General features: G+C 45.3%; 1 pseudogene; it reads left to right on the top strand.

The window, feature by feature from the left end:
- The first annotated feature begins 19149 nt into the window (after positions 1–19149).
- On the top strand, positions 19150–21720 carry LOC147361352 (protocadherin-8 pseudogene; annotated as a pseudogene).
- The last annotated feature ends 2466 nt before the right edge of the window (positions 21721–24186 follow it).

Below are 24186 nucleotides of genomic sequence, written 5' to 3'. Positions count from 1 at the left end.
TGGATACAGTAGACTGATATAGTAACGGCACTGATGAATCATACCTTCCTATATCCACACCATTTATTATTTGTTTATCCACATTTGCACTAGCCTTGTCTATGTGGTTTACTTTGGCAATAACAAATATGATTCAAGCACAGTCTAAATAAATACTTTTTCATTAAGGTTTGTCCCATCTCTCGCTGCTTTTGAACACAGCCACTACACAAAGAGGTCTCTTGGCCTGCTGGTGACACATGGCCCAGCTGACAGCCAGCACCATTCACCAGACATGTGAATGAGGCTTAGACTAACCAGCTTCATTTGAGCTGATGGATGACCATAAAAACATGAGTGACCTCAGATGAGACCAGAAAAGGAAACAACCAGCTGATCTCAGCCCAAATAGCTGACCCACAGAGTCACAGCTAATACAATGGTAGCTATTTGAGACACTAAGTTTGATCCCTGGGTCGGGAAGATCCCCTGGAGAAGGAAATGGCAACCCACTCCAGTATTCTTGCCTGGAGAATCCCATGGACGGAGGAGCCTGGTGGGCTGCAGACCATGGAGTGGCAAAGAGTTGGACATGGCTGAGCACACGCACACACACACACACAGACACACACACAGGACTGAAATACAGCAGTAGATACTTGACACAACAGAAGGATCTCCAATTTGAGAGTCGGGAAGGGAGTTTCCCAAGAGCTGATGGAAGGAAAGATTTGAAGTGTCTTCAACCATTTTCTTCTTTGAAGTTGGAATCAAGGTTTGTGTGTAGTTCTTACAGATTCTTGCTTCCTGAATGGACCAGAAAACTCCTCTGGCCATCTTTCTTGTCAAACAGACAGTTTCTGGGAAAACACCGCTAGAGTTTCCTAATTCTTCTTAGTAAAGCACACTTTCCCTCTTATACTTCCTTTGTCACAACTTTTCCCCTTTGAAATATAACAAACATCATTTGACCTGTCCTTTTCTCATCGATTCAGTGGGTGGCTGCTAGCAAAGAAATTTCATGAAATATTACCAGAATGAAGAGTTCTTGGGAAAGAGGTAAAAAGATAAGATTTTTAAATGCCTGAGAAAAATAAAATAAAACGACTGAGAAAAAAGTAATGCTTTTCAAATGTCCATATAAAACCTGCAACCATCTTGCTTTCAGCCCTAGTTTGAGGCAATAAGAAAAAAATCCATTTTATCATTGTCCTAGAGTTTCTGATATGTTGCCTCTGGTGGTTGCAAGTCAAAACAAAGAGTTAATATAAAACATAGCCCTGAAGACTGCTGTTTTTTGTCAAAAATGACTCTAAAACTGAACAAATATATGAGGTAACTCTTTTCTGGTGTTGAATAACAAGGGTGTAATCCCCAAGAGAAGGGAGTTCTTTCCACGTGTACATCTGAGTCCCTGTCCAGGTTGTCAGTTGTAACCCAGTAAGTTGGGTCCATGCTGAGGCTGGTGGTCCAGTCAACTTGAAGAGGCAGAGATAAGAGCTTGGGATCACTCGAGTGGATGCAAGCTGCAAATCTGATCCAGCCTGGGGAGAGGTCTTGTTAACACCCCAGGCATTCATCTGAGACACCAGAAAGGCCATACCTCAGAAGACAGGACCGTGCATTGAGGTCAGGGCTACCCTGACTGCATGCTAAGCCACTTCAGTCATATCTAACTCTTTGCAACCCCATGGACTGTAGCCTGCCAGGCTCCTCTGTCCATGGGATTTCCCAGGCAAGAATACTGGGGTGAGTTGCCATGACTTCTTCCAGGGGATCTTCCCCACCTAAGGATCAAACCTGAATCTCTTACGTCTCCTGCATTGGCAGGCAGGTTCTTTTACCACCAGTGCCACCTGGGAATCCCAAGGCTACTCTAGACCCAACTTGTGCTGTGCTTAGTTGCTCAGTCATGTCCGACTGCATGCAACCCCATGGACTGTAGCCCACCAGGCTCTTCTGTCCATGGGGATTCTCCAGGCCAGAATACTGGAGTGGTTTGCAATGCCCTCCTCCAGGGGATCTTCCCAACCCAGGGGTCAAACCCAGGTCTCCCACCTTGCAGGCGGATTCTTTACCATCTGAGCCACCAGGGAAGCCCAAGAATACTGGAGTGGGTAGCGTATTCCTTCTCCAGGGGATCTTCCCAACCCAGGAATCAAACCAGGGTCTCCTACATTGCGGGCAGATTCTTTACCAGGGAAGCCCAGACCCAACTTACTAAAGCCTAAAAATCCAAGCTTTGACAAGTTCCACAGGTGAGACAGAGTTTGAAAGTTGAGTTCACTAAGTTATAGGAAATGAGAAACAACTAGAGGTTTCCATGGCCTAAACACAGGCCAACAAGTTTAAATTTGTTAACAGTCATTAATTTGCCTGTCAAAGACACTGCAAGAAGAAAAAAGCTATAAACCAAATACTGAAACCGATTGGTGTCATTTCAGCGGGGGCTCCGAAGAACTCTGGTACCAGAGTCCTTTATATCTCAGTGCCGAGGAGAATTCAGCAAGAGCAAAGTGGTAGACAAGAAGAGATTCATTAGGATAGGATGCTTGTGAGATTTACAAGCAGCTGGGTGAGAAATGCCGTGCCCAAGAACTGAGGACAAGGGGAAGAAGTTCTTTGTCTTTCTTGAGTAGATGTCATGCTTCCATCCTCAGCTCCTTCTCCAGGTTGAGCAGGGGAGTTTTCTTGTCCCTACATGGTCAAGCGAGGTTCACAGATTGCTGTTTTTCATCTGTGCAGAGAGCATGTCCTAGGGATCACTAACTTACTCACCTCACTGGGCAGAGTGTGGGTCTCAAGCCACCATTGTTCCACGGCTCTGGGGCATGTCCCGTGCGTCTGTTTCATGGTTTTCCTGCTAAGCAAGCATGCTTGGTTTGTGGTTAAGCAAACCTGCTTTCTCGAGTAATTATTAACTTACAGGTGCCTCTCATATTTTTCTACTTATAATCCCCTAGTGGGATTAACCAGTCTCCTACTTTGTCCCTTCATTTTGTGCCTATTAATGCCTCTCATTAGCATAGATGCAAAAATAAAAATGTTGGCAAATCAAATCAAGTAATAGCTAGAAAACAGATAATACATCCTGACTGCAATGGGTTTACCCTAGGAAAACAAGGCTTGTAACAGTTAAAAACTAATATATGTAATTCACCAGGATTAACAAGATAAAGAAGAAAAATCACATGATAATCTCAATCGATACAGAAAATAACATTTGGCAAAATTCAACACCCACATATGATGAAATCTCTCAGCAAATTAGTACGAGCAGAGAAGTTTCCAAATTTGATAAAGAACATTTAAAATATATGTACTAAAAATATCATAGTTAATGATAAAAACATGGAATGCTGTTCTCTAGGACTGAGAATACGGCAAGGATGTTTGCTCTCTTCACTTTTCTTCGATATTGTACTGGGAGTTCTCATCGAAACTAGAGGACGAAGCTAGAAAAGGAACTAAAAGGGATAAAGATTGAGAAGGAAGAGTAAGACTGTCTCTATTCATGAAAGACATGGTAGAAAAACTAAGGAGTCTATAAAAAAACAAGCAAAGGGCCAACTAAACTTAACAAATGAACTTATTTGTTAGGATGTCCTCAGGATACATCCAAGTATAGGGTGGGAACAGAGACACAGACATACAGAACGAACGTGTGGACCCAGAGGTGGAGGGTGATGGGGAGACGGCTTGGGAGATTGGCACTGACATATATACACTACCACGTGTAAAGCATATAGCGAGTGGGACGCTGCTGCGTAACACAGGGAGCTCAGCTCGGTGCTCTGCGATGACCTGGAGGGCTGGAATGGGGGTGGGAGGGAGGTCCAAGACGGAGGAGATGTATGTATACACAGAGCTGACTCACTTTGTTGTACAACAACTAACACAACATTGTAAAGCAATTATACCCCACTAAAATAAAAATAAATGAAAAAATAAACGACCTCCAGAGAATCTTACCCAGTACACAATAGTCAGCAAACATTTACTGAATATGTGGTAGAAAATGAATAGTATTATGAACAAAATCCAAAAGGAGTCTTGCTGATAACAATCAAATCATCACAAATAAGTGTATAATTTATTACTTAAAAAATCATCTGTGTGGCTCTATGTTAGTAACAAATAGATAAAAATAGATATTAAAGATATTTAGGACAGTATCAAAAAGCATACAATACTTGTAAACATATGTAACAGAAGACAGGAAGGACTTGTGTATTGAAAGCAGTAAATATTTCCAAGAGAAATTTTTAAAATTTAAAATAAAGAGATACACCATATTTATGGATTGGAAGATTAAATATTGTTCAGATGTTCATTTTTCCTAAATTGAAACATAGAGTCAATGAAATTACAACCAGAATTGCAGAGGTCATTTTTGTAGAAATTAAGAAGCTGATTCTAACATCTATACAGAAATGCGAAGGACCTAGAATAGTCAAAAAAATTCTTAAAAAAAGGAAAACGAGATCAAAGGACTTATACTATCTGGTTTCATGACCTTTTATAAATGCTACAGTAATCAAGACAATATGGAATTGTCATAAGGGTAGGTATATAATCAATGGAAGAAACAGAGAACTTGGAAATAGACCCAGATGTGTTCATTTTGACAAAAGCAAGAAGATCATTTAATAGGGAAGGGATAATCTTCAACAAATGTACTGGAACAACATATGAGAAAAAAATAAACCACGACCCCTACTCCATACCATACAAAAAATTCATTTAAAAATAAATTACCACTTGGTGACTTAATCAGTCTACAGAAGTTTAAAGATCAATATAAGATGCAATTACTGGGTCTTGTAACAAGTCGGATCTTGGGAAGATTTGCACTGCTCTTAGTTAGGGTTGTCATGATTTGACAACTTATCTGATACACATAACATCTCCCAACAGATCAATGACAAGAAATTTAAAAAGCCCACCTGGAAAAGGGAAAGTCACACAGAGCGACCACTGTCCATAGCACATAAGCATATCCTGTTTGCCAAAAGATGCAATGACTCCCTAAGCCGCTGAGATGTGTGTTCCTGTGCTGGCCAGGATGGTCTTCCTGGATCCTGGTCACAAGGTCTTTTTCCTCTGTGACCACATCTGACCTGGGCGATGGGGTGGTATCACAGGAACTTTATCATTTTTGTTTTTTTAAATTAGGAATTCAGGAACCTCAGTCCTTTGTTTGCCAGGTAGTAGTTCAGTATTTATTTGCATTTGATCAACTCCATAATCAAAGCTGGAGACAGTGCTCAAATTTACTCCCAACCCAGGGATTTCTGTCTCCTAGCAACAGCCCTGAATGTTCCCTTCATGCCCTTAACCCTCAGCTTAAATGACTTTTACCTGGGCCTCTCCAGGGTCGTTCAGAACAACTTCTTAGGGTGGGAGTCACAGCGAATATATGCCCCTCTGCTCCCAAATTACATCTCCAGGGATGGCTTTTTGCCGTGAGGTGATTTTAATTTTTCCTAACTTGGATCTTCCAGACTTAAGGGGAATTTAAGAGGGACAGGGGTGCCTGAAGTCTCTGTGAGACCTCAATGTTATCTTCCTGACTGTATTTGCCAATGTTTTTTTTTTTTTGCACTAACTTTAGTTTGGTACAAATATTTTTGCCTTTTTTTTTTTTAACCCTGAAGACTTGCTGAGATTGCCAACTTTCAGCCTTCTTGGATTACTGGCCTCAGCCAGAAATGGAGCTGCTTTAGAGATACTATACTTTCTTCCTTTCTGCCCTCAGAGGGACTACGTTCAAGTGGACATCATCCTTTTTAAAAATGAATGTAGCCAAGCCCTTCCAACCTCTGACCTATCGTGTGGCTCTGATGGACACATGATCTGAATCCCAAAGTTCAAGTCACGGCTTACCAGAAGCTGGGCAAACGCACAGCAAGAATGCAGGGTAATCTCTTGACTTCGCATGTCAATAAGTCTCCACGGACCTCCTCCCTGGGTGCCCTCAGCAAATTACCCATTTTAAAGTCTGTTCCTGACAATTCCTTTTCTAATATTGGAATTTGTTATGATTGTTTTGGAGACAACAGAAATTACAGCTGCTAATTTTTTTTGGACATAAAAGGGGAAGTTGCTGTTACCCTTAAATGAAAAGCTCAGTGGGAGATCAGGCGTGGCTGGATCTAAGTGCTCAGAGACATTTCAGTTTGTTTTTTTTTTTTTAATATTGACCTCAGGCCAATAGTCCCAACCTGGTGGCTCACATCCGGTTTACATTTTAGCAACTTCAGAGGAGAAAGCCCCTTTCTTAGTAATTGTTTCTACAATCCTGGAGCTGATGCTCAGTGGGCTTCGTTGGCCTGAGTTGGGAAACATGCATTTACTTGAGTCAAGCTCTGCAGCTGGGAGGATGGGATATTTTAATTTGGCTAAATGTGGGTCACGTGGCCATCCTAGCACCAAGGGTAGGGGCATCTATCATACACTATTCACTGATTTAGGGAAGAGGTAGTTTCTCAGAGAAGATTCGATGCTGAGCAGGCAAAAACAATGAATGTCCAACGTGCACTGATAGGTCAGTATTGAAACTGACTCAAGAAACCAGTTTTGTTATATGTTGTTGTGCCGAGTCTTGTATATTATTCAATGCGTGTGTGCATGCTAAGTCACTTCAGTCGTGTCAGACTCTGCGATGCTATGGACTGTGACCCATCAGGCTCCTCCGTTCATGGGATTATCTAGGCAAGAGTACTGGAAAGGGTTGCCATGCCCTCCTCCAGAGGACCTTCCAGACCAAGGGATTGAACCCGCGTCCCTTATGTCCTCTGTATTTGGCAGGTAGGTTCTTTACCACTGGCACCACCTGGGAAGCCCATATTATTTAATAAGTATCGCTTTTTGCAGAAGTCTTACACAAACTACAAGTTCCAAGGATCTTATGATCCTTTAGCCAGTCTTCTGGTTTAGAATTCAGATTATATAATGTGAAAAGAATTATGCATTCTTGGGTGATGGGACCTTTACAACTGTTTCAAAATATTCATGAGTCCTTCTCATGTGGTCAGCAAGGGACTGGGCACTGGAACACAAATCTGATGAAGACATAATTAATACCTGGAAGGAATCATAACTGGAGGTAAGAAATATACCTTTAAGTACATAAATCTTAGTGTGATATGCAAGTATCTATAACAAACGATTCAGTTGTCTTTTGAAACCCTACAAAATGGTAGGCACTGGGTGTTTTGCTCTTTCCACATTTTTTTACTTAAGTCTCAGGGCAATCCCTCAAAGCAAGCATTTCTCTCTAAGGACATAGAGGTTTGTAGAGATAAAGTCTTTCGTGTGTGGTCATTCAGCTGGATTGTAGCAGGGGCCTTTGGGAACTCTATTTGGGAATATTATATTCCTCAGTATTTGAGAGTCAATGCAGGAGTCTCAGGAGATGCGGGTTTGATTCCTGGATCAGGAAGATTCCCTGGAGTAGGGAATGGCAACTCACTCCAGTATTCTTGCCTGGAGAATCCCATGGACAGAGAAGTCTGGCAGGCTACAGTCCACGGGGTCACAAAGAGTCAGACACAACTGAAGCGACTTAGCACGATGCACTTAGTGACTAAACCACCACCACCGTGTAGATTGCAGAGGCAGCTGCAGTGATCTTCTTGCTTCCTGTCTCTCTTTAATTCATCCTGCTACCAGGTGTGTTTTGAGGTAGGCAGAAGTTGTGTACCATATCATATTTCCTTGATCATTTATTTGGCAAATATTGTACCCGATCATGGTTTAAAGCTTCCAATCAAACAATCCTTTATTTTTTTAACACTTTAAAAAATTATTTATTTTTAATTGGAGGGTAATTGCTTTACAATATTGCATTGGTTTCTGCCATACATCAACATGAATCAGCCATAGGTGTACACATGTCCGCTCCCTCTGGAACCCCCCTCCCTCTCCCCTCCCCCTCCCACCTGTGTAGGTTGTCACGGAGCACTGGATTTGGACTCCCTGTGTCATAGAGCAAATTCCCACTGGTCATCTATTTTACGTACGGTAATGGATACATTTCAGTGCTGCTCTCTCGGTTCGTCCCGCCCTCTCCTTCCCCACTGGGTCTGCAAGTCCGCTCTTTGTGTCTGCGTCTCCAGTGCTGCCCTGCAAACGGGTCCATTAGGGCCATCTTTCTAGACTCCATGTATATGCATTCACATATGATCTTTGTTTTTCTCTTTCTGACTTCCTTCACTCTGTGTAATGGGCTCTAGGTTCATCCACTTCATTAGAACTGACTCAAACGCATTCCTTTATAGATGAGTAACATTCCACCGTGTGTACGTACCACAGATTCTTGATCCATTCGTCTGTTGATGGATATCTAGGTTGCTTCTATGTCCTAGCGGCTCTAAATAGTGTTTCAATCAACACTGACGTACATGTGTCTTTTTCAGTTATGGTTTCCTTAGAGACTTCCCTGTAGCTCAAACAGTAAAGAATCTGCCTGCAATGCAGGAGACCAGGGTTCGACCCCTGGGTCGGGAAGATTCTCTGGAGAAGGGAATGACAATCCACTCCAGTATTCTTGCCTGGAGAATCCCACAGACAGAGAAGCCTGGTGGGCTACAGTCCATGGGGTTGCAAAAAGTCGGACGAGACTGACCAACTGACACACACAGGGTATATGCCCAGTAGCTAGGAATAAAATTACCACCATATGACAAAACAACTGTTTTCAAGCATTTCACCAGTGTTCAAGAAAAGCAATCATTTAGCATGATTTATCGCACAGTAGTCCCCCTGCCCACATCACTGTGGTTTCACCTGGTTTAAGTTACCTATGGTCAACTGAGGTCTGAAAATATTAAACAGAAAATTCCAGAAATAAGCACTCCCCTATTTTTTTTTTTCCAACTTCATGATGTTCTGAGTAAGATAATAAAATCTTGTGCCATTCTGCTCCATCCCACCCGGGACGAGAATCATCCTCTGTCTATTGCATCCTGCCCCTGAGTCATCTAGAAGCCATCGTGTTATCAGATAGGCTGTCGTTGGCATCACAGTGCTGTGTTCAGGCAACCCTTATTTTACTTAATAATGGTTCCAAACTGCCAGAGTAGTGATGCTGGCAATTTGAATATGCGAAAGGAAAGCCACAATGCACTTCCTTTAAGTGGAAAGGTGAAAGATGCCCCACTTAATAAGAAAAAAAAATTGTATGCTGAGGTTGCTACCATCTATGGTATTAATAAATTTTCTATCCATAAAGTTGTGGAAAAAGAAAAAGAAATTTGTGCTAGTTTTGCTGTTGTGCCTCAAATTGCAAAAGCTATGGCCACAGTGCATGAGAAATGCTTAGTGAGCATGGAAAATGCATTAAATTTGTACAGTAAGATATTTAGATGGCGGAGAAGGAAAGGGAGGGAGAGAGAAATAGCATTCACATAACCTTTATTATGGTGTTGTTAAAGTTGTTATATTTTATTAATTATTGCTGTTAATCTCTTACTATGCCTGATTTATAAGTTAAACTTTATCATAGATATATGATGGTGTGGTTTAGTTGCTGAGTTGTGTCTGACTCTTTGTGACCCCATAGGCTGTCTGTATGTCTTTCCTTTTCTTCTTCACCTTTCGCTTCTCTTCTTTTCATAGCTATTTGTAAGGCCTCATCAGACAACCATTTTGCCTTTTGCATTTCTTTTTCTTGGGGATGGTCTTGATCACTGCCTTCTGTACAATGTCACGAACGTCCGTCCATAGTTCTTCAGGCATTCTGTCTATCAGATCTAATCCCTTGAATCTATTTGTCACTTCCACTGTGTAATCATAAGGGATTTGATTTAGGTCATACCTGAATGGTCCAGTGGTTTTCCTTACTTTCTTCAATTTAAGTCTGAATTTGGCAATCATGGTTCATGATGGAGCCATGGTCAACTCCTGGTCTTGTTTTTGCTGACTGTATGGAGCTTCTCCATTTTTGCCTGCAAAGGATATAATCAATCTGATTCTGGTATTGACTATCTTGTGATGTCCATGTGTAGAGTCTTCTCTTGTGTTGTTGGAAGAGGGTGTTTGCTCTGACCAGCGTGTTCTCTTGGCAAAACTCTATTAGCCTTTGCCCTGCTTCATTCTGTACTCCAAGGACGAATTTCCCTGCTACTCCAGTATTTCTTGACTTCCTACTTTTGCATTCCAGTCCCCTATAATGAAAGGGACATCTTTTTTGGGTGTTAGTTCTAGAAGGTCTTGTAGGTCTTCATAGAACTGTTCAACTTCAGCTTCTTCAGCGTTACTGGTCGGGGCACAGACTTGAATGGTTTGATACGGAATGGTTTACCTTGGAAGTGAATAGAGATCATACTGTCATTTTTGTGATTGCATCCAAGTGTTGTCCTTTGGACTCTTTTGTTGACTGTGATGGCTACTCCGTTTCTTCTAAGGGACTCTTGCCCACAGTACTAGATATAATGGTCATCAGAATTAAATCCACCCATTCCAGTCCATCTTAGTTTGCTGATTCCTAGAGTGTCAATGTTTACTCTTGCCATCTCCTGTTTGATCACTTCCAATTTGCCTTGATTCATGGACTTAACATTCCAGGTTCCTATGTAATATTGCTCTTTACAAGAATTGGACTTTGCTTCTATCACTGGTCACATTCACAACTGGGTGTTGTTTTTGCTTTGGCTCCATCCCTTCATTCTTTCTGGAGTTATTTCTCCACTGATCTCCAGTAGCATATTTGGCACCTACTGACCTGGGGAGTTCATCTTTCAGTGTCCTATCTTTTTGCTTTTTCATACTGTTCATGGGGTTCTCAAGGCAAGAATACTGAAGTGGTTTGCCATTCTCTTCTCCAGTGGACCACGTTTTATCAGAACTCTCCACCATGATCTGTCCGTCTTGGGTGGCCCTACACAGCATGGCTCATAGTTTCATTGAGTTAGACAAGGCTGTGGTCCATGAGATCAAATTGCCAACATCTGTTGGATCATGGAAAAAGCAAGAGAGTTCCAGAAAAACATCTATTTCTGCTTTATTGACTATGCCAAAGCCTTTGACTGTGTGGATCACAATAAACTGTGGAAAATCCTGAAAAAGATGTGAATACCAGACCACCTGATCTGCCTCTTGAGAAATCTGTATGCAGGTCAGGAGGCAACAGTTAGAACTGGACATGGAACAACAGACTGGTTCCAAATAGGAAAAGGAGTACATCAAGGCTATATATTGTCACCCTGCCTATTTAACTTATATGCAGAGTACATCGTGAGAAACACTGGACTGCAGGAAGCACAAGCTGGAATCAAGATTGCTGGGAGAAATATCAATAACCTCAGATATGCAGATGACACCACCCTTATGGCAGAAAGTGAAGAGGAACTAAAAAGCTTCCTGATGAAGGTGAAAGTGGAGAGTGAAAAAGTTGGCTTAAAGCTCAACATTCAGAAAATGAGGATCATGGCATCTGGTCCCATCACTTCATGGCAAATAGATGGGAAAACAGTGTCAGACTTTATTTTTCTGGGCTCCAAAATCACTGCAGATGGTGACTGCAGCCATGAAATTAAAAGACGCTTACTCCTTGGAAGGAAAGTTATGACCAACCTATATAGCATATTCAAAAGCAGAGACATTACTTTGCCAACAAAGGTTCGTCTAGTCAAGGCTATGGTTTTTCCTGTGGTCATGTATGGATGTGAGAGTTGGACTGTGAAGAAGGCTGAGCGCCGAAGAATTGATGCTTTTGAACTGTGGTGTTGGAGAAGACTCTTGAGAGTCCCTTGGACTGCAAGGAGATCCAACCAGTCCATTCTGAAGGAGATCAGCCCTGGGATTTCTTTGGAAGGAATGATGCTAAAGCTGAAACTCCAGTCCTTTGGCCACCTCATGCGAAGAGTTGACTCATTTGAAAAGACTCTGATGCTGGGAGGGATTGGGGGCAGGAGGAGAAAGGGACGACAGAAGATGAGATGGCTGGATGGCATCACTGACTCGATGGACGTGAGTCTGAGTGAACTCCGGGAGTTGGTGATGGACAGGGAGGCCTGGCATGCTGCGATTCATGGGGTAGCAAAGAGTCGGACATGACTGAGTGACTGAACTGAAGTGTACTGTGGTCCATGTGATCAGGTTGGTTAGTTTTCTGTGACTGTGGTTTTCCAAAGGCAAAGGAGATAAGGAAAGATATACCCATTTAAATGCAGAGTTCCAAAGAATAGCAAGGAGAGATAAGAAAGCCTTCCTTAGTAGTCAGAGCAAAGAAATAGAGGAAAACAATAGAATGGGAAAGACTAGAGATCTCTTCAAGAAAATTAGAGATACCAAGGGAACATTTCATGCAAAGACGGGCTCAATATAAGACTGAAATGGTAGGGATCTAACAGAAGCAGAAGATACTAAGAAGAGGTGGCAAGAATACACAGAAGAACTGTACAAAAAAGATCTTCATGACCCAGATAATCACAATGGTGTGATCACTGACTTAGAGCCGGACGTCCTGGAATGTGAAGTCAAGTGGGCCTTAGAAAGCATCACTACGAACAAAGCTAGTGGAGGTGATGGAATTCCAGTTGAGCTATTTCAAATCCTGAAAGACGATGCTGTGAAAGTGCTGCACTCAATATGCCAGCAAATTTAAAAAACTCAGCAGTGGCCACAGGACTGGAAAAGGTCAGTTTTCATTCCAATCCCAAAGAAAGTCAATGCCAAAGAATGCTCAAACAACTGCACAATTGCACTCATCTCACACACTAGCAAAGTAATGCTCAAAATTCTCCAACCCAGGCTTCAGCAATACGTGAACCATGAACTTTCAGATGTTCAAGCTGGATTTAGAAAAGGTAGAGGAACCAGAGATTAAATTGCCAATATCCACTGGATCATCAAAAAAGCGAGAGAGTTCCAGGAAAACATCTACTTTGCTTTATTGACTATGCCAAAGCATTTGACTGTGTGGATCACAACAAACTGTGGAAAATTCTTAAAGAGAAGAGGATACCAGACCACCTAACCTGCCTTCTGAGAAATCTGTATGCAGGTCAAGAAGCACTAGTTAGAACTGGACATGGAACACAGTCTGGTTCCAAATCAGGAAAGGAGTATGTCAAGGTTGTATACTGTCACCCTGCTTATTTAACTTATATGTAGAGTACATCATGAGAAATGCTGGGCTGGCTGAAGCACAAGCTGGAATCAAGATTGCTGGAAGAAATATCAATAACTTCAGATGTGCAGATGACACCACACTTGTGGCAGAAAATGAAGAAGAACTAAAGAGTCTCTTGATGAAAGTGAAAAAGGAGAGTGAAAAAGTTGGCTTAAAGCTCAACATTCAGAAAACTAAGGTCATGGCATCTGGTCCTATCCCTTCATGGCAAACAGATGGGGAAAAGTGACAGACTTTAATTTTGGGGCTCCAAATTCACTGCAGATGGTGATTGCGGCTATGAAATTAAAAGACACTGGCTCCTTGGAAGAAAAGGTATGACCAACCTAGCAGCACATTAAAAAACAGAAACATTACTTTACCAACAGAAGTCTGTCTAGTGAAAGCTATGGCTTTTCCAGTTGTCATGTATGGATGTGAGAGTTGGACTACAAAGAAAGCTAAATGCCAAAGAATTGATGCTTTTGAACTGTGGTGTTGGAGACGACTCTTGAGAGTCTCTTGGACTGCAAGGAGATCCAACCAGTCCATCCTAAAGGAAATCAGTCTTGAATATTCATTGGAAGGACTGATGCTGAAGCTGAAACTCCAATACTTTGGCCACCTGATGTGAAGAACTGACTCACTGGAAAAGACCCTGATGGGAAAGATTGAAGGCAGGAGAAGAAGGGGAAGACAGAGGATGAGATGGCTGGATGGCATCACCGACTTGATGGATGTGAGTCTGAGTAAACTCCGGGAGTTGGTGATGGACAGGGAGGCCTGGCGTGCTGCAGACCATGGGGTCACAAAGAGTCGGACATGACTGAGCGACTGAGTTGAACTGAACTGAGGCTGTATGTATAGCAAAAAACTTAACAGTACTCTCTGTGATTTCACGCATCGAGGGGTATTGGAACATATGATCCTTAGTTAGGGGGAACTACAGGAATAGAATGCGACTTCCCTGTAGCTCAAACGGTGAAGAATCTGTCTGAAATGCAGGAGACCAGGGTTCGATCCCTGGGTCAGAAAGATCCTCTGGAGGAGGGAATGGCAATCCACTCCAGTATTCTTGCCTGGAGAATCCCGTAGACAGAGGAGCCTGATGGACTACAGGAAAGTTGCAAAAAGTTGGACACAATTGAACAACTCACACACACAGTAATAGATTACATATCATTGTTGATATGTATTCAAGGTTGCTGCTCTTTCCCCACAAACTTCCGTGTTTTCTCGCTGCTCCTTTAAAAGTGTCTAAAGTCTTCAGCTTAGCATCAAGGTTCTCCTCAGCTGTGCCACCCATTCAAGCTTATTCTCCTAAAGCCATCCACTCCAACCGACTGGTATACTCAGTGCCCAGCGAAGGCTTTTGTGCCTGCCTCTCCTTACAGCTTGGAACAACACTCCCAGGTTCTCTGCATCCCTGGTAGTTCTGGCTGACTGTGATTTTACCTGTCAAGTCTGCGACCTCTTCCTTGTTGCATTTGATATAACTTTCTCCACATTATCTGGCACCATGTCTCCTCTGAACTCTTCTGGTTTATTTTATAATGTTGAACTATTTTCTTTTCCAGGTGGCTCAGTGGTCAAGAATCTGCCTGCTATGCAGGAGACACCCTGAGTTGGGAAGATGCCCTGGAGAAGGAAATGACCACCCACTCCAGTATTCTTGCCTGGGAAATCCCATGGGCAGAGGAGCCTGGTGGGCTACAGTCAATGGGGTAACAAAAGAGTTGTACATGACTTAGCAACTAAACAACAGCAACATTTTCTTCTACAAGACTGTGAGCTTTATTATGTCACTGATACTTGATCAAATATCTATTGATAAAGGACCTCAAAGTGTTCTGATTACTGGTGGTCGTAGGCTTTATTATAGGGTAGGAATAGAAAGATTTAGGTAAGAGGAAGAGAGATGAAGTTAAAATAAGACAGATGAAAAGTTGCTTCTCAATCCATATTCTTTTATTCTTGTCTTGCTTTGCAACATTGTTGAGTAGGAGGGGGTTTTCCTTCCTGTAGGGTAGTAAGAAGGCAAAGTATGGCCCTTGAGCCAGTGACCAAAGTCAGGTACCAAAGTTAATTTCTCTGGCTCATATGGGGATTAAGGTATCCCTGAACCCAAAAGGTAAACAATTTTCCATTATTCATTGATTTAATTTCCTTCATGTTGTTGTTGTCTAGCCGCTACGTCGTGGTAACTTGTGATCCCATGAACTGTGGCCCGCCAGGTTTCTCTGTCCATGGAAATCTCCAGGCAAGAATACTGGAGTGGGTTGTCATTTCCTTCTCCAGGGGATCTTCCTGATTCAGGGACACAACCCTCGTCTCCCACATTGGCGGGCGAATTCTTTACCTCTGAGCCACCAGTGAAGCCCTAGTTTCCTCATAGAATCAGACTAATAAAATCAGCAATTTAAAAACTAGTTGTATCCACTATTTTAAGATTACATAATTTTGATAATATCATTATTAACATACTGATCCTACAGGAAACTTTTCTCTAAGTGAAGATTACGTTAAGGGGAGTTTGTGATCAGTGTTGCTACTCTACAGCATTTCCCTGTGATTTTCTCTAGGTTAAAGTACTTAAAAAGTTGATAAATATCATTTGTTTTTAGGCTATGCTTGAGGACAGTATTTTGGCTGAATTCAGGGCTGAATTATTTTCCCGAAAATCATTTTCCAACAAGGACCAGCAATTTGCTGATAACTTTTCTTATAAATGACTGTGCCGTTAAGACCTAATAACAAACTGATTATGCAGTGGGGTAACAGGAATGGGAGATAATGAATCTTCTTCTGAGAGCGCTTAGAACCGTTACTCTCAATCTGGGGGGCTCACACTGCTGAAGAATGACTTCAGTTTTTTCAAGGTATGATTTTTAAAACAGGAAAACAAAAAAAAAAAAAAAAAGAACTACTCAGCTGTTAGGTTGATTTGTTTTCTCTCCAACAGTCTTCATAGCTTCAATTTCTAGAAGTTGCTCCTTGAAGATAGAAACATTGCACTTGATAATGTTTTGCTCATTCGTCTCCAGAATGTTTGTTCAGTTGAGAAATGAAAATGGGTCTCAGTGTAGTACACACAGTGATTTGTTCTAAATGGCACGGATACTGTTTCTGGGCCACAGAAGTGTGCGTGCAAGGTTCTATAAAAGTTGATGCTTTTTCTGACGTGTAGACACCTTGATCTAGCCAAATATCCCTTAAGCATATGTCGCTGGTTTTGTGTAACAGTAAAAGGGAAATGTGCAAAAGGGTGCAAAAGCCCAGGCACTAATTTAAATTAGGGGCAGTTTTCCCCCACGTTTATGGTGAAAGTGACCTTAGCTTCATATAGCATGTTTTAGCATGCCAGGGATACTGGTGTTACTTGTTCAGCCAAAAAGAAAGCCTTTTATTAAAATGACTGGAATGCAGACCCTGTTTCACAGGTCTGGTTTCCTGGCGTTTGGTGGTGGGGGCGGAACTCTAGCACGTCTGTCTGGTGCTTTTGTTTCAAGAACAAAAGCGAACACAGCAGGGGGTCCACCCAAATCCTCCCCCTTCATCCCTTTTAAAACCAAACTGAGCAAGAGGACCAAGTCACCGCTTTATTCACATTTTGGTCTTCCTGTGGTGGCGCCCGTCCCCTTGGTCGCACTGCTTATTTTGATCCACGTTTGCACCCAGTAGAGATCAGAACTACATTTTATGGGCTTAGAGTCTGGCAATATGCTGGCAAATGGGAAAACAAGCAACAGAAAGCAAATTTCTGCCATGATGTTTTTTTTAATATTGAGACAGGTTTTTATCTAACAGAGTCAACAGAATGGAATGTGAGAGTACCACGGAGCTCAAGGCTGTAAACACTGCTTCCAGATGACATATCCCTAGGGGCACAGATCATACAGTTTCTATATTATTCAGGGTGTCACTCTATGGGCACAGAAGTGATTTTTGCCTCAGAAAATGTCTCTTTCTTGAAACTCCAGCTGTCCTCCATTCATGAAGCAGTGTTTTAATAAGGTGGTTGTTTACTAGGAAGTGAAGCTAACACTAATAATGAATCACTGACAATATAGCACATTTCTTATCATAGATGGTCTCCTTGCTGCCAAACAGCTGGAGGAAAAGTGGGGAAAATGCAATCAAGCATTTAAGCATCATAGCTGGATGTTTCCAAACATTAAGTGGCCAGATGTTTAGCATTGTGGAGGTAATGTGTATGATTTCCTGCCTTCTAAAATATTTTATCTGGGTCTTTGATGTTCGGTAGATAGAGTCATGGACTATTCTTCATTTTCAGGATGCTGAGCAGTTTTTCTGATCGTGAATGGCAACAACAATGCTGAAGACTGTCGAGAGCCAGGCCTGCCAGGGACTGTGAGAGAAACTTGGACTGTGGTTAAATGGGTCCCTCTCCTGGCGAAAGTGCATGAAAGCATGTGCCTTTTAAAAGGCATGGGTTGGATCGGTTTTCAGTCTTCCAGTAAGGTGCATATAGGAATTAAGAAGTTGGGTAAAGAGATCAGGTCCTCTTGTTTTCAAGACCCAAAGGCAGAATAACCAGATGCTTCACTGAAATACCCAGTTCTAAGACAGAAAGCACACTGTCATAATATCATTGAAGATACTGGCTTACAAGAAATCTAGTCTCACTAAACTGAAAGGGGGTTGTATCCTTCTTCAGATTAATGCCTCATCTGAATTTTAAAAAGCAAACTTTAAAAAATCTAAAGTACAATATGATCTTGTTGTCTATCCATTATATGTATAATAGTTTACCTCTGCTAATCCCAAACTCCCAGTCCTTCTAGATTCAATATCTCATGATAAACCACAATGGAAAAAATATTTAAAAAAAAATGTCTATATGTGTAAAACAGTCACTTTATAACAGCAGAGATTGGCACAACACTGTAAACCAACTATACTGCAATAAAAAAAATAAACTTATAAAAAACTAAACAAAAAGAAGCTCTTTGCAGAATCTCAGAGTACCCGATGAAAATCAACCCATGCTCCCCGCTGTACTTCTCTATCAGTTGCTGGTACTTGTAATTAGACTCATTGCCAAATGCTCCACTAAATTAAAACCCCTGGAAATTAATTATCTCATCAAAGGTGGCTCAGTTTCAGAACTGGGTTCACAGATCCTGGTGCTAAGATAAGTGCAACTCCTTCCTAAGATAGAAAAAAAAAAAAGTCATTTACTGACATGTCTCTGCAGGAATCAATAACATTACAGAACATGTAGGAGCCAAGAATAGCCTGGGCATATTAATAACTCAGCCTGCTCACTGATTTTATTCAAGATGACTGGTTAAAGAACACTCTGCCTTGATGACAGCTCCATGGCACGAGGAACAATGTCATCATTACCATGTGGGGCTGTTTAGCATTTAGAACACTTCACACATAAAGGGAACCTCACACAGGCCTGTTGTGCTTTAGACAGATGGTTTAATGTTTCTTTAGCCTTCAGCCTATCAGGCCACCCGTGGTTTTCTTCAGCCAAGGGCTTTTTAAAAATAATTGGTCTATAGCAATTTTCTAACAAGACTGACTGCAATATATTTCCTTAAATCTTTTTCTTACCCTTAACCATTCCTTACAGTGGTTTGTCGTTGACAAACCTCCCTGACCGACACTGAGTCTTCATGTATAAGCAATTACTGACATAAAAGGAGAGGAAGGGGTGGAAATTTCGCCATTAATGGTTTCTTGGCTAGGGAAAAGCTATTCAGAATTGATTACTTTGGAAAACCGTGCTTTTCTGATTAGACACTGCCTGGTTCTGAAGAAGCTGTTCCCTTACAATCTCTCAATACAGGAAATGATAACCCAGTATAGACGGATAACCGTGGGTGGGGAAGGATACATATATGCGTTTGTTTCAAAATGGTGAAGCAGAATAGAAACTGTGCCTCTGTCTGATGACTATGAGTGCTCAGGAAGGAATAAAGAGGCTGCGGCTCCCCTGCTCAGGCTGTCAAAGTGAGACTCCTGGCACGCTGGCAAAGCAAGTGGGGTGCATTTTTATAGTGTAAACTGTAGGAATCTCAATGACCTACTGCATTGACCTGGCCACTGTTCAGCTCCCCGGGCCCTCCTGCGAGCTCTTTCAAGGGAACAAGACCCGGAGGCCAGGAGACTGTGGATTGGCTCCGGTGGAGGCTTATTTGCATATTTTTCTCTCTGCAGTCTCCCTGGTAGGGTTTAGAAGAAGCATGCTTGCGCCCAGGGCAGAGAAAAGCGATTACACAGCAGAAGAGGGTTTAGTGATCATAAGTATTTAAGAGGGCAAGTGTCTCCTGACTGTGCGCTCAGAAGGGCGGGTGAGGCCCAAGAATGTCTCACTGCAGGCTCAGATTCCCCGCTGACACTTTACTCAGGGGTGGACTGGAGCCCCTGCTGCTTCTGTGGCTGCTGCAGGTGTCAGGGTATTGAATCGAAACTGTCAATTTCTACACCTATGAGGAAGAAGCCCCCAGCACCTTCATCAGTGTTCTGTGTGACCACGTCCTGTTTAATTCCCAGCGCTAGGTACTGGGTCGGTTCCGCCTGATAAACAGCTCGCTGCGCTAGGGCGACAAGATGACCGTCTGGGACGCGGGCCTGGACCGAGAGCGGCTGTGCGGCCAGGCCCCTCAGTGCGTGCTGGCCTTCAACGTGGTCAGCTTCTCCCAGGAGCAGTTCCTGCTGGTGCACTTGGAGGTGTTGGTGAGGGACATCAACGACCATGCGCCGCGCTTCCCCCGGGCTCAGATTCCCGTGGAGGTGTCCGAGGGCGTGGCGGTGGGCACGCGCATCGCCCTGGAGGTGCCCGTGGACAAGGATGCGGGCGCCAACGGGCTGCAAAGCCTGTGCCTGGACAAGCCCCACAGCCCCTTCCGCGTGGAGCTGCAGACGCGCGCGGACGGTGCCCAGTGCGCCGACTTGGTGCTGCTGCAGGAGCTGGACCGCGAGAGCCAGGCCACCTACAGCCTGGGGCTGGTGGCCCAGGACGGCGGCCGCCCGCCGCGCTCCGCCACGGCCGCCCTCAGGGTGCGCGTGCTGGACGCCAACGACCACGGCCCGGCCTTCCCGCAGGGTGCCGTGGCGGAAGTGGAGCTGGCTGAGGACGCGCCCGTGGGCTCGCTCCTGCTAGACCTGGACGCGGCGGACCCCGACGAGGGCCCCAGCGGCTATGTGGTTTTCGCCTTCGGGGCCCGCACCCCGCCCGAGGCGCGCCGCCTCTTCCGCCTGGACCCGCGCTCCGGCCGCCTCACCCTGGCGGGGCCCGTGGACTACGAGCGCCAGGACACTTACGAACTGGACGTGGGGCGCAGGACCCCGGCCCCGGGCCCCGTGCCGCCACCTGCAAGGTCATCGTGCGCCTCCGCGACGTCAATGACAACGCTCCGGACATCTCCATCACCCCGCTGGCCGCCCCGGGCGCGCCTGCTGCCTCTCCCTTCCCCGCCGCCGCCGCCGCTCTTGGGGGAGCGGAGGCCACCTCGTCGACCGGGCCTGGGACGCCGGAGGCGGGCGCCGTCTCGCTGGTGCGGGAGGGGGCGGCGCGCGAGAGTCTGGTGGCGCTGGTCAGCACCTCGGACAGGGACTCGGGCGCCAATGGGCAGGTGCGTTGCGCCCTCTACGGGCACGAGCACTTCCGGCTGCAGCCGGCCTACGTGGGCAGCTACCTGGTGGTGACCGCGGCGTCCCTGGACCGCGAGCGCATCTCCGAGTACAACCTGACGCTGGTGGCCGAGGACCGCGGCGCGCCCCCGCTGCGCACAGTGCGGCCCTACACGGGGCGCGTGGGCGACGAGAACGACAACGCGCCGCTCTTCACACGGCCAGTCTATGAGGTGTCAGTGCGCGAGAACAACCCGCCGGGGGCCTACTTGGCCACGGTGGCCGCCAGGGACCCTCAACGGCCAGGTCGCCCACCGGCTGCTGGAGGCTGAGGTGGGCCTGGCTGGGGGCGCCTGGCCACCTACGTCTCGGGGGACCCCGTCACGGGGCGGCTGCGCGCACGACGGAGTTTTAACCTCGAGGAACTGGCCAGGCTGCAGCTAGGGCTGGAGGCGCTGGACGGCGGCTCGCCGCCGCTGCGAGGCCGGGCCACGGCGGAGCTGCAGATGCAGGGCCAGGACGAGCGCGCGCCCCGGCTGGTGACCCCGGAGCTCGTCGATGGCTCAGCCCTGCTGCCTCCGCCGTGGGACGCGTCCCTGGGCTCCCTGGCGACCCGACAGCAGGCCAGGGACGCGGACAAAGGCCTTGACGCGCAGCTGACTCATCTCCAGCTCCGCGGCGACGGCGGCCCCGGGGGAGCTATCGCTGCAGCGTCGGCGGTCCCCGCAGCCCGCCGGCCCGCCGACGGCGGTCGTCGCGGCGCTGGACGAAGGCCGGCTGGCCCTGCGGCGCTCGGGCGCGGTGCTTCCGGTACCCGCGCTTCCTGCACCACCTGGCGGACAAATGGTGCTGGTGCCACCGCCGGCGCCGCCGCCGAACAGGGAAGGGGCGCGCAGAGCGGCTCCTTGAGCTCTCCGTGGCCGTGGTCGGGTTCTCGGCCAGCCCTTGCAGCCTTCTCCTGGTGGCCGGGGTCACGTTACTTGGCCCCGCCCGGGCAGCGGAGGAGGAAGCTTTAGGAGCGCGGCCGGAGCTGGTGCCACTCGAGCAGTGAATGGCCAGGCCGCTCCAAGCTGCAGAGGGTCAGGGGCTGTGACTCTGGGGGCTTCAGCCTGAGCTGCTTCGTGGAGACACCGCCGCTTTCCGTTTCCTCAGAGGCCCCGGGAGGGCGAGGCTGCAGAAATTTCCCTGTCCGGGGACAGCGGGGTGTCCTTATGCTCCTCACCTCAGAAGGGGAGTTGGATAGCGCACCCCCAACTCTCTTAGTGCCATCGTTAACCTTTAGTGGATTTTCACCCTGGAAGCTTTGTGAAGATTCAGTGCCTGATCAGGTTTGGGACTTCAAATGGCTGACTTTTTGGGATTTGTTAATTATTTTCTTGGAGAGGTAAAGTTCTTCACAGATGAGGGCAAAAGAAGGCCTGATGGTCCTGTGTTCCTGGGAAGCCCATGTGTGTTCCTACTGTTTTGGTCCCTGGTAACTGCCTTGTGCAGAGAAGGCAATGGCACCCCACTCCAGTACTCTTGCCTGGAAAATCCCATGGATGGAGGAGCCTGGTGGGCTGCAGTCCATGGGGTTGCTAAGAGTCAGACAGGACTGAGCGACTTCACTTTCACTTTTCACTTTCATGCATTGGAGAAGGAAATGGCAACCCACTCCAGTGTTCTTGCCTGGAAAGTCCCAGGGACAGGGGAGCCTGGTGGGCTGCCGTCTATGGGGTCACACAGAGTCGGGCACGACTGATGTGACTTAGCATAGCATAGCATAGCAACTGCCTTGTGAATCCAGCTTGAGTCCTTTCCTTCAGGGTTTAAATGGTGTCTTCCTGTAGCAATTCAGGGCTTCCCTGGTGGCTCAGATGGTAAAGAATCTGCCTGCAGTGCAGGAGACCTGGGTTCAATCCCTGGGTTAGGAAGATCCCCTGGAGAAGGGAATGACTACCCACTGCAGTGGAGAATTCTTTGGACTGAGGAGCCTGCTGAGCAACAGTCCATGGGGTCACAAAGACTCATACAGGACTGAATAAGTTCACTTTCCTGCAGCACTTTAGATGACGGATGCTGCGCTTGCTGTCAGTTCTGATATCTAAGGGTGAAATATTATTAGCTGCTGCTCTCACCCTTCTTTTTAATCAGGGTTCAGTCTCAGGTCCTATTCATCCCCCATCCTGATGGGGAGAGGATAAATCTGCTGCAAGTTTAAGGTAATTGCAGAATATTTATCATTGTCTCTAAGCCATGGGTTTGACGTTTTGTACATTTTTATGGATAACAGAGTAATTCTTTCCTTTTCACTTCCAGGGCACATTCAAATCCAGATGAATTTAGTGTCAGAGATAGTGGAAAAGGAGACGGTAAAATGAATGACAGCAGTTCTGATATCAGTAGAGAGGGCTTCAAGAAAGTGACTTTTGGAATGATTGCAAAGCAAGAGGCTAAGTTCATACCTGTGACTTTGAAGCTCTTGTTTTCAAAGTCATAATGCTGTATGCTTCAGTGAATTGTATAATAAAAGAAGCAAACAAAGGGGTCTCTACTGTACATTCATAGATAGGATGATGCTGATGGCTCAAGGGGTAAAGAAGCCGCCTGCAATGCAGGAGACTCAGGTCCAGTCCCTAGGTTGGGAAGATCCCCAGGAGGAGGAAATGGCAACCCACTCCAGTATTCTTTCCTGGAAAATTTCATGGACAGAGGAGCCTGGTGGGCTACAGTCCATGGGGTCCCAAAGAGTTAGACACGACTGAGTATGTGCTGGATGGCTGGATTCTGTATAGAACTAGTATTTTTAATCACTGACTATATAGCTGTTTCTATGTAATAAATGCTTTGCAATTATTGGCTTATTTCAGTTCAGTTCAGTTGCTCAGTCATGTCTGACTCTTTGTGACCCCATGGACTGCAGCACACCAGGCCTCCCTGTCCATCACCAACTCCCGGAGCTTACTCAAACTCATCTCCATTGAGTCGATGATGCCATCCAACCATCTCATCCTCCGTTGTCCCCTTCTCCTCCTGCCTTCAATCTTTCCCAGCATCAGGGTCTTTTCCAATGAGTCAGTTCTTCACATCAGGTGGCCAAAGTATTGGAGTTTCAGCTTCAGCATCAGACCTTCCAATGAAGACTCAGGACTGATTTCCTTTAGGATGTACTGGGTGGATCTCCTTGCAGTCCAAGGGACTCTCAAGAGTCTTCCCCAACACCACAGTTCAAAAGCATCAATTCTTCTGCACTCAGCTTTCTTTATAGTCCAGCTCTCACATCCATACACGACTTTTGGAAAAACCATACGTTTGACTAGACGGACCTTTGTTGGCAAAGTAATGTCTCTGCTTTTTAATATGCTATCTGGGTTGGTCATAGCTTTTCTTCCAAGGAGCAAGCATCTTTTAATTTCATGGCTGCAGTCACCATCTGCAGTGATTTTGGAGCCCCCAAAAATAAAGTCTGCCACTGTTTCCACTGTTTCCCCATCTATTACCAT

This window comes from Bos grunniens, chromosome 12, assembly GCF_055505025.1.
Source record: "Bos grunniens cultivar Pamir isolate PY7600 chromosome 12, Bosgru_T2T1.0, whole genome shotgun sequence".
In the NCBI taxonomy this organism is placed as follows: Eukaryota; Metazoa; Chordata; class Mammalia; order Artiodactyla; family Bovidae; genus Bos; species Bos grunniens.
This window is presented reverse-complemented; position numbering and strand designations above follow the sequence as displayed.